We start from the raw sequence: 15,233 nt of genomic DNA, 5'->3' as shown, positions 1-15,233 counted from the left end.
CGGCATGTTGATGCCGGTCCATGATAGCATGCCAAGTTTCATGAATTTCAGACGAGTTTTGGATTTACTAGAATCTAAAAACCAGGCATCTCAATGTTTTGTCGGCAATCAACGGTGCCCCGTTGTTTGAATTTTCATTCCCATTTCCATCATGGGACCTAAGCATGCACCCAAGGACACAAATTTGATTTTTCAACGAATTTATATGCACTGGAGCATGTGCATGTAGTTCAAATTTGAATTATGCACATAAAATGCATTGAAAACTCAGTTAATGCATAAAAATGTCCAAACAAACCCCTAAAAATCACAAAAATTCACACAACACTCCTGTTGTGCTATGTTGACACGAGAAAAATTTTTGAAAGCAATAAGAGGCAATGGATATCGTTTCGTCCCCAAAGGTGGGACATTCCCTAACGAAAACCATCATGCTTGTTGTGAGAAGCTCCAGTTTCTGAGAAGCATATACCCAAACCTGCCCCAAATGGGACAAAATTTGTACCACGGCATGTTGATACCGCTCCATGATAGCATGCCAAGTTTCATGAATTTCAGACGAGTTTTGGATTTACTAGAATTTAAAAACCAGGCATCTCAATGTTTTGCCGGCAATCAAAGGTGCCCTGGTGTTTGAAATTCATTCCCATTTCTTGCATGGGACCTAAGCATGCACCCAAGGACACAGATTTGATTTTTCAACCAATTTTTGTGCACAAGAGCATGTGCATGTAGTTCAAATTTGAATTATGCACATAAAATGCATTGAAAACTCAGTTTATGCATAAAAATGTCCAAACGAACCCCAAAAATCACTAAAATTCACACAACACTCCTGTTGTTCTATGTTGACACGAGAAAAAAATTTGAAAGCAATAAGAGGCAATGGATATTGTTTCGTCCCCAAAGGTGGGACGTTCCCTACCGAAAACCATCGTGCTTGTTGTGAGAAGCTCCGGTTTGAAAGAAGCAAATACCCAAAGATGCCCCAAATGGGACAAAATTTGTACCACGACATGTTGATGCCGCTCCATGATAGCATGCCAAGTTTCATGAATTTCAGACGAGTTTTGGATTTACTAGAATCTAAAAGCCAGGCATCTCAATGTTTTGCCAGCAATCAACGGTGCCCCGTTGTTTGAATTTTCATTCCCATTTCTTGCATGGGACCTAAGCATGCACCCAAGGACACAGATTTGATTTTTCAACCAATTTATATGCACTGGAGCATGTGCATGTAGTTCAAATTTGAATTATGCACATAAAATGCAATAAAAACCCAGTTAATGCATAAAAATGTCCAAACAAACCCCAAAAATTCACACAACACTCCTGTTGTTCTATGTTGACACGAGAAAAAAATTTGAAAGCAATAACAGGCAATGGATATCGTTTCGTCCCCAAAGGTGGGACGGTCCCTAATGAAAACCATCATGCTTGTTGTGAGAAGCTCCAGTTTGTGAGAAGCATATACCCAAACCTGCCCCAAATGGGACAAAAATTGTACCACGGCATGTTGATACCGCTCCATGATAGCATGCCAAGTTCCATGAATTTCAGACGAGTTTTGGATTTACTAGAATTTAAAAACCAGGCATCTCAATGTTTTGCCGGCAATCAACGGTGCACCGGTGTTTGAAATTCATTCCCATTTCTTGTATGGGACCTAAGCATGCACCCAAGGACACAGATTTGATTTTTCAACCAATTTATATGCACTGGAGCATGTGCATGTAGTTCAAATTTGAATTATGCACATAAAATGCAATGAAAACTCAGTTAATGCATAAAAATGTCCAAACGAACCCCAAAAAATCACAAAAATCCACACAACACTCTTGTTGTTCAATGTTGACACAAGAAAAAAAATTGAATGCAATAAGAGGCAATGGATATCATTTCGTCCCCAAAGGTGGGACGTTCCCTAACGGAAACCATCATGCTTGTTGTGAGAAGCTCTAGTTTGTGAGAAGCATATACCCAAACCTACCCCAAATGGGACAAAATTTGTACCACGGCATGTTGATACTGCTCCATGATAGCATGCCAATTTCCATGAATTTCAGACGAGTTTTGGATTTACTAAAATTTAAAAACCAGGCATCTCAATGTTTTGCCGGCAATCAACGGTGCCCCGGCGTTTGAAATTCATTCCCATTTCTTGTATGGGACCTAAGCATGCACCCAAGGACACAGATTTTATTTTTCAACTAATTTATCTGCACTGGAGCATGTGCATGTAGTTCAAATTTGAATTACGCACATAAAATGTATTGAAAACTAAGTTAATGCATAAAAATGTACAAACGAACCCCAAAAATCACAAAACTTCACACAACACTCCTGTTGTTCTATGTTGACACGAGAAAAAAAAATTGAAAGCAATAAGAGGCAATGGATTTCATTTCGTCCCTAAACGTGGGACGTTCCCTAACGAAAACCATCATGCTTGTTGTGAGAAGCTCCAGTTTGTGAGAAGTTATACCCAAACCTGCCCCAAATGGGACAAAATTTGTACCACGGCATGTTGATACCGCTCCATGATCGCATGCCAAGTTTCATGAATTTCAGACGAGTTTTGGATTTACTAGAATCTAAAAACCAGGCATCTCAATGTTTTGCCGGCAATCAACGGTGCCCCGTTGTTTGAATTTTCATTCCCATTTCTTGCATTGGACCTAAGCATGCACCCAAGGACACATATTTGATTTTTCAACCAATTTATATGCACTGGAGCATGTGCATGTAGTTCAAATTTGAATTATGCACATAAAATGCATTGAAAACTCAGTTAATGCATAAAAATGTCCAAACAAACCCCGAAAAATCACAAAAATTCACACAACACTCCTGTTGTGCTATGTTGACACGAGAAAAAAATTTGAAAGCAATAAGAGGCAATGGATATCTTTTCGTCCCCAACGGTGGGACGTTCCCTACCGAAAACCATCATGCTTGTTGGCAGAAGCTCCGGTTTGTGAGAAGCATATACCAAATCCTGCCCCAAATGGGACAAAATTTCTACCACGGCATGTTGATGCCGCTCCATGATAGCATGCCAAGTTTCAAGAATTTCAGACGAGTTTTGGATTTACTAGAATCAAAAAACCAGGCATCTCAATGTTTTGCCGGCAATCAACGGTGCCCCGTTGTTTGAATTTTCATTCCCATTTCTTGCATGGGACCTAAGCATGCACCCAAGGACACAGATTTGATTTTTCAACCAATTTATATGCACTGGAGCATGTGCACGTAGTTCAAATTTGAATTATGCACATAAATTGCATTGAAAAACTCAGTGAATGCATAAAAATGTCCAAACAAACCCCGAAAAATCACAAAAATTCACACAACACTCCTGTTGTTAAATGTTGACACGAGAAAAAAATTTGAAAGCAATAAGTGGCACTGGATATCGTTTCGTCCCCAAAGGTGGGACGTTCCCTAACGAAAACCGTCATGCTTGTTGTGAGAAGCTCTAGTTTGTGAGAAGCATATACCCAAACCTGCCCCAAATGGGACAAAATTTCTACCACGACATGTTGATGCCGCTCCATGATAGCATGCCAAGTTTCATGAATTTCAGACGAGTTTTGGATTTACTAGAATCTAAAAACCAGGCATCTCAATGTTTTGCCGGCAATCAACGGTGCCCCGTTGTTTGAATTTTCATTCCCATTTCTTGCATGGGACCTAAGCATGCACCCAAGGACACAGATTTGATTTTTCAACCAATTTATATGCACTGGAGCATGTGCATGTAGTTCAAATTTGAATTATGCACATAAAATGCAATAAAAACCCAGTTAATGCATAAAAATGTCCAAACAAACCCCAAAAATCACAAAAATTCACACAACACTCCTGTTGTTCTATGTTGACACGAGAAAAAAATTTGAAAGCAATAACAGGCAATGGATATCGTTTCGTCACCAAAGGTGGGACGGTCCCTAATGAAAACCATCATGCTTGTTGTGAGAAGCTCCAGTTTGTGAGAAGCATATACCCAAACCTGCCCCAAATGGGACAAAATTTGTACCACGGCATGTTGATACCGCTCCATGATAGCATGCCAACTTTCATGAATTTCAGACGAGTTTTGGATTTACTAGAATTTAAAAACCAGGCATCTCAATGTTTTGCCGGCAATCAACGGTGCCCAGGTGTTTGAAATTCATTCCCATTTCTTGTATGGGACCTAAGCATGCACCCAAGGACACAGATTTGATTTTTCAACATATTTATATGCACTGGAGCATGTGCATGTAGTTCAAATTTTAATTATGCACAGAAAATGCATTGAAAACACAGTTAATGCATAAAAATGTACAACGAACCCCGAAAAATCACAAAAATCCACACAACACTCTTGTTGTTCAATGTTGACACGAGAAAAAAAAATTGAAAGCAATAAGAGGCAAAGGATATCATTTCGTCCCCAAAGGTGGGACGTTCCATAACGAAAACCAGCATGCTTGTTGTAGAAGCTCCAGTTTGTGAGAAGCATATACCCAAACCTACCCCAAATGGGACAAAATTTGTACCATAGCATGTTGATACCGCTCCATGATAGCATGCCGTGTTTCATGAATTTCAGACGAGTTTTGGATTTACTAGAATTTAAAAACCAGGCATCTCAATGTTTTGCCGGCAATCAACGGTGCCCCGGTGTTTGAAATTCATTGCCATTACTTGCATGGGACCTAAGCATGTACCCAAGGACACATTTGATTTTTTCAACTAATTGATCTGCACTGGAGCATGTGCATGTAGTTCAAATTTGAATTACGCACATAAAATGCATTGGAAACTAAGTTAATGCATAAAAATGTCCAAACGAACCCCAAAAATCAAAAAACTTCACACAACACTCCTGTTCTTCTATGTTGATACGAGAACAAAAATTAAAAGCAATAAGAGGCAATGGATATCGTTTCGTCCCCAAAGGTGCGACGTTCCCTAACGAAAACCATCATGCTTGTTGTGAGAAGCTCCAGTTTGTGAGAAGTTATACCCAAACCTGCCCCAAATGGGACAAAATTTGTACCACCGCATGTTGATGCCGCTCCATGATAGCATGCCATGTTTCATGAATTTCAGACGAGTTTTTGAGTTACTAGAATTTAAAAACCAGGCATCTCAATGTTTTGCCGGCAATCAACGGTGCCCCGGTGTTTGAAATTCATTCCCATTACTTGCATGGGACCTAAGCACGCACCCAAGGACACATATTTGATTTTTCAACCAATTTATATGCACTGGAGCATGTGCATGTAGTTCAAATTTGAATTACGCACAAAAAATGCATTGGAAACTAAGTTAATGCATAAAAATGTCCAAACGAACCCCGAAAAATCACAAAAATTCACACAACACTCCTGTTGTTCTATGTTGACACGAGAAACAAATTTAAAAGCAGTAAGAGGCAATGTGTATCGTTTCGTCCCCAAAGGTGGGACGTTCCCTAACGAAAACCATCATGCTTGTTGTGAGAAGCGCCAGTTTGTGAGAAGCATATACCCAAACCTACCTCAAATGGGACAAAATTTGTACCACGGCATGTTGATACCGCTCCATGATAGCATGCCAAGTTTCATGAATTTCAGACGAGTTTTGGATTTACTAGAATTTAAAAACCAGGCATCTCAATGTTTTGCCGGCAATCAACGGTGCCCCGGTGTTTGAAATTCATTCCCATTTCTTGCATGGGACCTAAGCATGCACCCATGAACAGAGATTTGATTTTTCAACCAATTTATCTGCACTAGAGCATGTGCATGTAGTTCAAATTTGAATTATGCACATAAAATGCAATGAAAACTCAGTTAATGCATAAAAATGTCCAAACGAACACCGAAAAATCACAAAAATTCACACAACACTCCAGTTGTTCTATGTTGACACGAGAAAAAAAATTAAAAGCAATAAGAGGCAATGGATATCGTTTCGTCCCCAAAGGTGGGACGTTCCCTAACGAAAGCCATCATGCTTGTTGTGAGAAGCTCCAGTTTGTGAGAAGCATATACCCAAACATACCCCAAATGGGACAAAATTTGTACCACGGCATGTTGATACCGCTCCATGATAGCATGCCAACTTTCATGAATTTCAGACGAGTTTTGGATTTACTAGAATTTAATAACCAGGCATCTCAATGTTTTGCCCGCAATCAACGGTGCCCCGGTGTTTGAAATTCATTCCCATTTCTTGCATGGGACCTAAGCATGCACCCAAGGACACAGATTTGATGTTTCAACCAATTTATATGCACTAGAGCATGTGCATCTAGTTCAAATTTGAATTATGCACACAAAATGCATTGAAAACTCAGTTAATGCAAAAAAATGTCCAAACGAACCCCGAAAAATCACAAAAATTCACACAACACTCCTGTTGTTCTATGTTGACACGAGAAAAAAATTTAAAAGCAATAAGAGGCAATGGATATTGTTTCGTCCCCAAAGGTGGGACGTTCCCTAACGAAAACCATCATGCTTGTTGTGAGAAGCTCCAGTTTGTGAGAAGCATATACCCAAACCTGCCCCAAATGGGACAAAATTTGTACCACGGTATGTTGATACCGCTCCATGATAGCATGCCAACTTTCATGAATTTCAGACGAGTTTTGGATTTACTAGAATCTAAAAACAAGGCATCTCAGTGTTTTGCCGGCAATGAACGGTGCCCCGGTGTTTGAAATTCATTCCCATTTCTTGCATGGGACCTAAGCATGCACCATGGACACAGATTTGATTTTTCAACCAAGTTATATGCACTGGAGCATGTGCATGTAGTTCAAATTTGAATTATGCACATAAAATGTAATGAAAACTCAGTTAATGCATAAAAAAATCCAAACGAACCCCGGAAAATCACAAAAATCCACACAACACTCTTGTTGTTCAATGTTGACACGAGAAAAAAAATTGAAAGCAATAAGAGGCAATGGATATCATTTCATCCCCAAAGGTGGGACGTTCCCTAACGAAAACCATCAAGCTTGTTGTGAGAAGCTCCAGTTTGTGAGAAGCATATACCCAAACCTACCCCAAATGGGAAAAAATTTGTACCACGGCATGTTGATACCGCTCCATGATAGCATACCATGTTTCATGAATTTCAGACGAGTTTTCGATTTACTAGAATTTAAAAACCAGGCATCTCAATGTTTTGCCGGCAATCAACGGTGCCCCGGTGTTTGAAATTCATTCCCATTTCTTGCATGGGAACTAAGCATGCACCCAAGGACACAGATTTGATTTTTTCAACTAATTTATCTGCACTGGAGCATGTGCATGTAGTTCAAATTTGAATTACGCACATAAAATGCATTGAAAACTAAGTTAATGCATAAAAATGTCCAAACGAACCCCAAAAATAAGAAAACTTCACACAACACTCCTTTTGTTCTATGTTGACATGAGAAAAAAAATTGAAAGCAATAAGAGGTAATGGATATCGTTTCGTCCCCAAAGGTGGGACGTTCCCTAACGAAAACCATCATGCTTGTTGTGAGAAGCTCCAGTTTGTGAGAAGTTATTCCCAAACCTACCCCAAATGGGACAAAATTTGTACCACCGCATGTTGATGCCGCTCCATGATAGCATGCCAAGTTTCATGAATTTCAGACGAGTTTTGGATTTACTAGAATTTAAAAACCAGTCATCTCAATGTTTTGCCGGCAATCAACGGTGCCCCGGTGTTTGAAATTCATTCCCATTTCTTGCATGGGACCTAAGCATGCACCCAAGGACACAGATTTGACTTTTCAACGAATTTATATGCACTAGAGCATGTGCATGTAGTTCAAATTTGAATTATGCACATAAAATGCAATGAAAACTCTGTTAATGCATAAAAATGTCCAAACGAACCCCGCAAAATCACAAAAATTCACACAACACTCCTGTTGTTCTATGTTGACACCAGAAAAAAAATTTGAAAGCAATAAGAGGCAATGGATATCATTTAATCCCCAAAGGTGGGACGTTCCCTAACGAAAACCATCATGCTTGTTGTGAGAAGCTCCAGTTTGTGAGAAGCATATACCCAAGCCTGCCCCAAATGGGACAAAATTTGTACCACGACATGTTGATGCCGCTCCGTGATAGCATGCCAAGTTTCATGAATATCATAATAGTTTTGGATTTACTAGAATTTAAAAACCAGGCATCTCAATGTTTTGCCGGCAATCAACGGTGCCCCGGTGTTTGAAATTCATTCCCATTTCTTGCATGGGACCTAAGCATGCACCCAAGGACACAGATTTGATTTTTCAACCAATTTATATGCACTGGAGCATGTGCATGTAGTTCAAATTTGAATTATGCACATAAAATGCATTGAAAACTCAGTTAATGCATATAAATGTCCAAATGAACCCCGAAAAATCACAGAAATTCACACAACACTCCTGTTTTTCTATGTTGACATGAGAAAAAAATTTGAAGGCAATAAAAGGAAATGGATATCGTTTCGTCCCCAAAGGTGGGACGTTCCCTACCAAAAACCATCATGCTTGTTGTGAGAAGCTCCAGTTTGTGAGAAGCATATACCCAAACCTGCCCCAAATGGCACAAACTTTGTACCACGGCATGTTGATGCCGCTCCATGATAGCATGCCAAGTTTCATGAATTTCAGACGAGTTTAGGATTTACTAGAATCTAAAAACCAGGCATCTAAATGTTTTGCCGGCAATCAGCGGTGCCCCGGTGTTTGAATTTTCATTCCCATTTCATGCCTGGGACCTAAGCATGCAGCCAAGGACACAGATTTGATTTTCCAACCAAATTATATGCACTGGAGCATGTGCGTGTAGTTCAAATTTGAATTATGCACATAAAATGCATTGAAAACTCAGTTAATGCATAAAAATGTCCAAACGACCCCGAAAAATCACAAAAATTCACACAACACTCCTGTTGTTCTATGTTGACACGAGAAAAAATTTGAAAGCAATAAGAGGCAATGGATATCGTTTCGTCCCCAAAGGTGGGACGTTGCCTACCGAAAGCCATCATGCTTTTTGTGAGAAGCTCCGGTTTGCGAGAAGCATATACCCAAACCTGCCCCCAAATGGGACAAAATTTGTACCACGACATGTTGATGCCGCTCCATGATAGCATGCCAATTTTGATGAATTTCAGAAGAGTTTTGGATTTACTAGAATTTAAAAACCAGGCATCTCAATGTTTTGCCGGCAATCAACGGTGCCCTGGTGTTTGAAATTCATTCCCATTTCTTGCATGGGACCTAAGCATGCACCCAAGGACAAAGATTTGTTTTTTCAACCAATTTATATGCACTGGAGCATGTGCATGTAGTTTAAATTTGAATTAGCCACATCAAATGCATTGAAAACTCAGTTAATGCAAAAAAAATGTCCAAACGAACCCCGAAAAGTCACAAAAATTTACACAACACTCCTGTTGTTCTATGTTGACACGAGAAAAAAATTTGAAAGCAATAAGAGGCAATGGATATTGTTTCGTCCCCAAAGGTGGGACGTTCCCTACCGAAAACCATCATGCTTGTTGTGAGAAGCTCCAGTTTGTGAGAAGCATATACCCAAACCTGCCCCAAATGGGATAAAATTTGTACCACGGCATGTTGATGCTGCTCCATGATAGCATGCCAAGTTTCATGAATTTCAGACGAGTTTTCGATTTACTAGAATTTAGAAACCAGGCATCTCAATGTTTTGCCGGCAATCAACGGTGCCCCGGTGTTTGAAATTCATTCCCATTTCTTGCATGGGACCTAAGCATGCACCCATGGACACAGATTTGATTTTTCAACCAATTTATATGCACTAGAGCATGTGCATGTAGTTCAAATTTGAATTATGCACATAAAATGCAATGAAAACTCACTCAATGCATAAAAATGTCCAAACGAACCCCGAAAAATCACCAAAATTCACACAACACTCCAGTTGTTCTATGTTGACACGAGAAAAAAAATTAAAAGCAATAAGAGGCAATGGATATCGTTTCGTCCCCAAAGGTGGGACGTTCCGTAACGAAAACCATCATGCTTGTTGTGATAAGCTCCAGTTTGCGAGAAGCATATACCCAAACCTGCCCCAAATGGGACAAAATTTGTACCACGACATGTTGATACCGCTCCATGATAGCATGCCAACTTTCATGAATTTCAGACGAGTTTTGGATTTACTAGAATTTAAAAACCAGGCATCTCAATGTTTTGCCGGCAATCAATGGTGCCCCGGTATTTGAAATTCATTCCCATTTCTTGTATGGGACCTAAGCATGCACCCAAGGACACAGATTTGATTTTTCAACCAATTTATATGCACTGGAGCATGTGCATGTAGTTCAAATTTGAATTATGCACACAAAATGCATTTAAAACTTAGTTAGTGCACAAAAATGTCCAAACGAACCCCGAAAAATCACAAAAATCCACACAACACTCTTGTTGTTCAATGTTGACACGAGAAAAAAAATTGAAAGCAATAAGAGGCAATGGATATCGTTTCATCCCCAAAGGTGGGCCGTTCCCTAACGAAAACCATCATGCTTGTTGTGAGAAGCTCCAGTTTGTCAGAAGCATATACCCAAACCTACCCCAAATGGGACAAAATATGTACCACGGCATGTTGATACCGCTCCATCATAGCATGCCAAGTTTCATGAATTTCAGACGAGTTTTGGATTTACTAGAATTTAAAAACCAGGCATCTCAATGTTTTGCCGGCAATCAACGGTGCCCCAGTGTTTGAAATTCATTCCCATTACTTGCATGGGACCTAAGCATGCACCCAAGGACACAGATTTGATTTTTTCAACTAATTTATCTGCACTAGAGCATGTGCATGTAGTTCAAATTTGAATTACGCACATAAAATGCATTGAAAACTAAGTTAATGCATAAAAATGTCCAAACGAACCCCAAAAATCAAAAAACTTCACACAACACTCCTGTTGTTCTATGTTGACACGAGAAAAAAAATTGAAAGCAATAAGAGGAAATGGATATCGTTTCGTCCCCAGAGGTGGGACGATCCCTACCGAAAACCATCATGCTTGTTGTGAGAAGCTCCAGTTTGTGAGAAGCATATACCCAAACCTACGCCAAATGGGACAAAATTTGTACCACGACATGTTGATACCGCTCCATGATCGCATGCCAAGTTTCATGAATTTCAGACGAGTTTTGCATTTACTAGAATTTAAAAACCAGGCATCTCAATGTTTTGCCGGCAATCAACGGTGCCGCGGTGTTTGAAATTCATTCCCCTTTCTTGCATGGGACCTAAGCATGCACCCAAGGACACAGATTTCATTTTTCAACCAATTTATATGCACTAGAGCATGTGCATGTAGTTCAAATTTGAATTATGCACATAAAATGCATTGAAAACTCAGTTAATGCATAAAAATGTCCAAACGAACCCCAGAAATCACAAAAATTCACACAACACTCCTGTTGTTCTATGTTGACATGAGAAAAAAATTTAAAAGCAATAAGAGGCAATGGATATCGTTTCGTCCCCAAAGGTGGGAGGTTCCCTAACGAAAACCATCATGCTTGTTGTGAGAAGCTCCAGTTTGTGAGAAGCATATACCCAAACCTGCCCCAAATGGGACAAAATTTGTACCGCAGCATGTTGATACCGCTCCATGATAGCATGCCAACTTTCATGAATTTGAGACGAGCTTTGGATTTACTAGAATTTAAAAACCAGGCATCTCAATGTTTTGCCGGCAATCAACGGTGCCCCGGTGTTTGAAATTCATTCCCATTTCTTGTATGGGACCTAAGCATGCACCCAAGGACACAGATTTGATTTTTCAACCAATTTATATGCACTAGAGCATGTGCATGTAGTTCAAATTTGAATTATGCACACAAAAATGCATTGAAAACTCAGTTAATGCATAAAAATGTCCAAACGAACCCCGAAAAATCACAAAAATCCACACAACACTCTTGTTGTTCAATGTTGACACCAGAAAAAAAAATTGAAAGCAATAAGAGGCAATGGATATCATTTAATCCCCAAAGGTGGGACGTTCCCTAACGAAAACCATCATGCTTGTTGTGAGAAGCTCCAGTTTGTGAGAAGCATATACCCAAACCTACGCCAAATGGGACAAAATTTGTACCACGGCATGTTGATACCGCTCCATGATAGCATGCCAAGTTTTCATGAATTTCAGATGAGTTTTGGATTTACTAGAATCTAAAAACCAAGCATCTCAATGTTTTGCCGGCAATCAACGGTGCCCCGGTGTTTGAATTTTCATTCCCATTTCTTGCATGGGACCTAAGCATGCAGCCAAGGACACAGATTTGGTTTTTCAATCAATTTATATGGACTTGAGCATGTGCATGTAGTTCAAATTTGAATTATGCACATAAAATGCATTGAATACTAAGTTAATGCATAAAAATGTCCAAACAAACACTGAAAATTCACAAAAATTCACACAACACTCCTGTTGTTCTATGTTGACACGAGAAAAAAATTTGAAATCAATAAGAGGCAATGGATATCGTTCCGTCCCCAAAGGTGGGACGTTCCCTACCAAAAACCATCATGCTTGTTGTGAGAAGCTCCAGTTTGTGAGAAGCATATACCCAAACCTGCCCCAAATGGCACAAACTTTGTACCACGGCATGTTGATGCCGCTCCATGATAGCATGCCAAGTTTCATGAATTTCAGACGAGTTTAGGATTTACTAGAATCTAAAAACCAGGCATCTAAATGTTTTGCCGGCAATCAGCGGTGCCCCGGTGTTTGAATTTTCATTCCCATTTCATGCCTGGGACCTAAGCATGCAGCCAAGGACACAGATTTGATTTTCCAACCAAATTATATGCACTGGAGCATGTGCATGTAGTTCAAATTTGAATTATGCACATAAAATGCATTGAAAACTCAGTTAATGCATAAAAATGTCCAAACGACCCCGAAAAATCACAAAAATTCACACAACACTCCTGTTGTTCTATGTTGACACGAGAAAAAATTTGAAAGCAATAAGAGGCAATGGATATCGTTTCGTCCCCAAAGGTGGGACGTTGCCTACCGAAAGCCATCATGCTTTTTGTGAGAAGCTCCGGTTTGCGAGAAGCATATACCCAAACCTGCCCCCAAATGGGACAAAATTTGTACCACGACATGTTGATGCCGCTCCATGATAGCATGCCAATTTTGATGAATTTCAGAAGAGTTTTGGATTTACTAGAATTTAAAAACCAGGCATCTCAATGTTTTGCCGGCAATCAACGGTGCCCTGGTGTTTGAAATTCATTCCCATTTCTTGCATGGGACCTAAGCATGCACCCAAGGACAAAGATTTGTTTTTTCAACCAATTTATATGCACTGGAGCATGTGCATGTAGTTTAAATTTGAATTAGCCACATCAAATGCATTGAAAACTCAGTTAATGCAAAAAAAATGTCCAAACGAACCCCGAAAAGTCACAAAAATTTACACAACACTCCTGTTGTTCTATGTTGACACGAGAAAAAAATTTGAAAGCAATAAGAGGCAATGGATATTGTTTCGTCCCCAAAGGTGGGACGTTCCCTACCGAAAACCATCATGCTTGTTGTGAGAAGCTCCAGTTTGTGAGAAGCATATACCCAAACCTGCCCCAAATGGGATAAAATTTGTACCACGGCATGTTGATGCTGCTCCATGATAGCATGCCAAGTTTCATGAATTTCAGACGAGTTTTCGATTTACTAGAATTTAGAAACCAGGCATCTCAATGTTTTGCCGGCAATCAACGGTGCCCCGGTGTTTGAAATTCATTCCCATTTCTTGCATGGGACCTAAGCATGCACCCATGGACACAGATTTGATTTTTCAACCAATTTATATGCACTAGAGCATGTGCATGTAGTTCAAATTTGAATTATGCACATAAAATGCAATGAAAACTCACTCAATGCATAAAAATGTCCAAACGAACCCCGAAAAATCACCAAAATTCACACAACACTCCAGTTGTTCTATGTTGACACGAGAAAAAAAATTAAAAGCAATAAGAGGCAATGGATATCGTTTCGTCCCCAAAGGTGGGACGTTCCGTAACGAAAACCATCATGCTTGTTGTGATAAGCTCCAGTTTGCGAGAAGCATATACCCAAACCTGCCCCAAATGGGACAAAATTTGTACCACGACATGTTGATACCGCTCCATGATAGCATGCCAACTTTCATGAATTTCAGACGAGTTTTGGATTTACTAGAATTTAAAAACCAGGCATCTCAATGTTTTGCCGGCAATCAACGGTGCCCCGGTGTTTGAAATTCATTCCCATTTCTTGTATGGGACCTAAGCATGCACCCAAGGACACAGATTTGATTTTTCAACCAATTTATATGCACTGGAGCATGTGCATGTAGTTCGAATTTGAATAATGCACACAAAATGCATTTAAAACTTAGTTAGTGCACAAAAATGTCCAAACGAACCCCGAAAAATCACAAAAATCCACACAACACTCTTGTTGTTCAATGTTGACACGAGAAAAAAAAATTGAAAGCAATAAGAGGCAATGGATATCGTTTCATCCCCAAAGGTGGGCCGTTCCCTAACGAAAACCATCATGCTTGTTGTGAGAAGCTCCAGTTTGTCAGAAGCATATACCCAAACCTACCCCAAATGGGACAAAATATGTACCACAGCATGTTGATACCGCTCCATCATAGCATGCCAAGTTTCATGAATTTCAGACGAGTTTTGGATTTACTAGAATTTAAAAACCAGGCATCTCAATGTTTTGCCGGCAATCAACGGTGCCCCGGTGTTTGAAATTCATTCCCATTACTTGCATGGGACCTAAGCATGCACCCAAGGACACAGATTTGATTTTTTCAACTAATTTATCTGCACTAGAGCATGTGCATGTAGTTCAAATTTGAATTACGCACATAAAATGCATTGAAAACTAAGTTAATGCATAAAAATGTCCAAACGAACCCCAAAAATCAAAAAACTTCACACAACACTCCTGTTGTTCTATGTTGACACGAGAAAAAAAATTGAAAGCAATAAGAGGAAATGGATATCGTTTCGTCCCCAGAGGTGGGACGATCCCTACCGAAAACCATCATGCTTGTTGTGAGAAGCTCCAGTTTGTGAGAAGCATATACCCAAACCTACGCCAAATGGGACAAAATTTGTACCACGACATGTTGATACCGCTCCATGATCGCATGCCAAGTTTCATGAATTTCAGACGAGTTT

Source organism: Triticum aestivum, chromosome 4D, assembly GCF_018294505.1.
Source record: "Triticum aestivum cultivar Chinese Spring chromosome 4D, IWGSC CS RefSeq v2.1, whole genome shotgun sequence".
In the NCBI taxonomy this organism is placed as follows: Eukaryota; Viridiplantae; Streptophyta; class Magnoliopsida; order Poales; family Poaceae; genus Triticum; species Triticum aestivum.
This window is presented reverse-complemented; position numbering follows the sequence as displayed.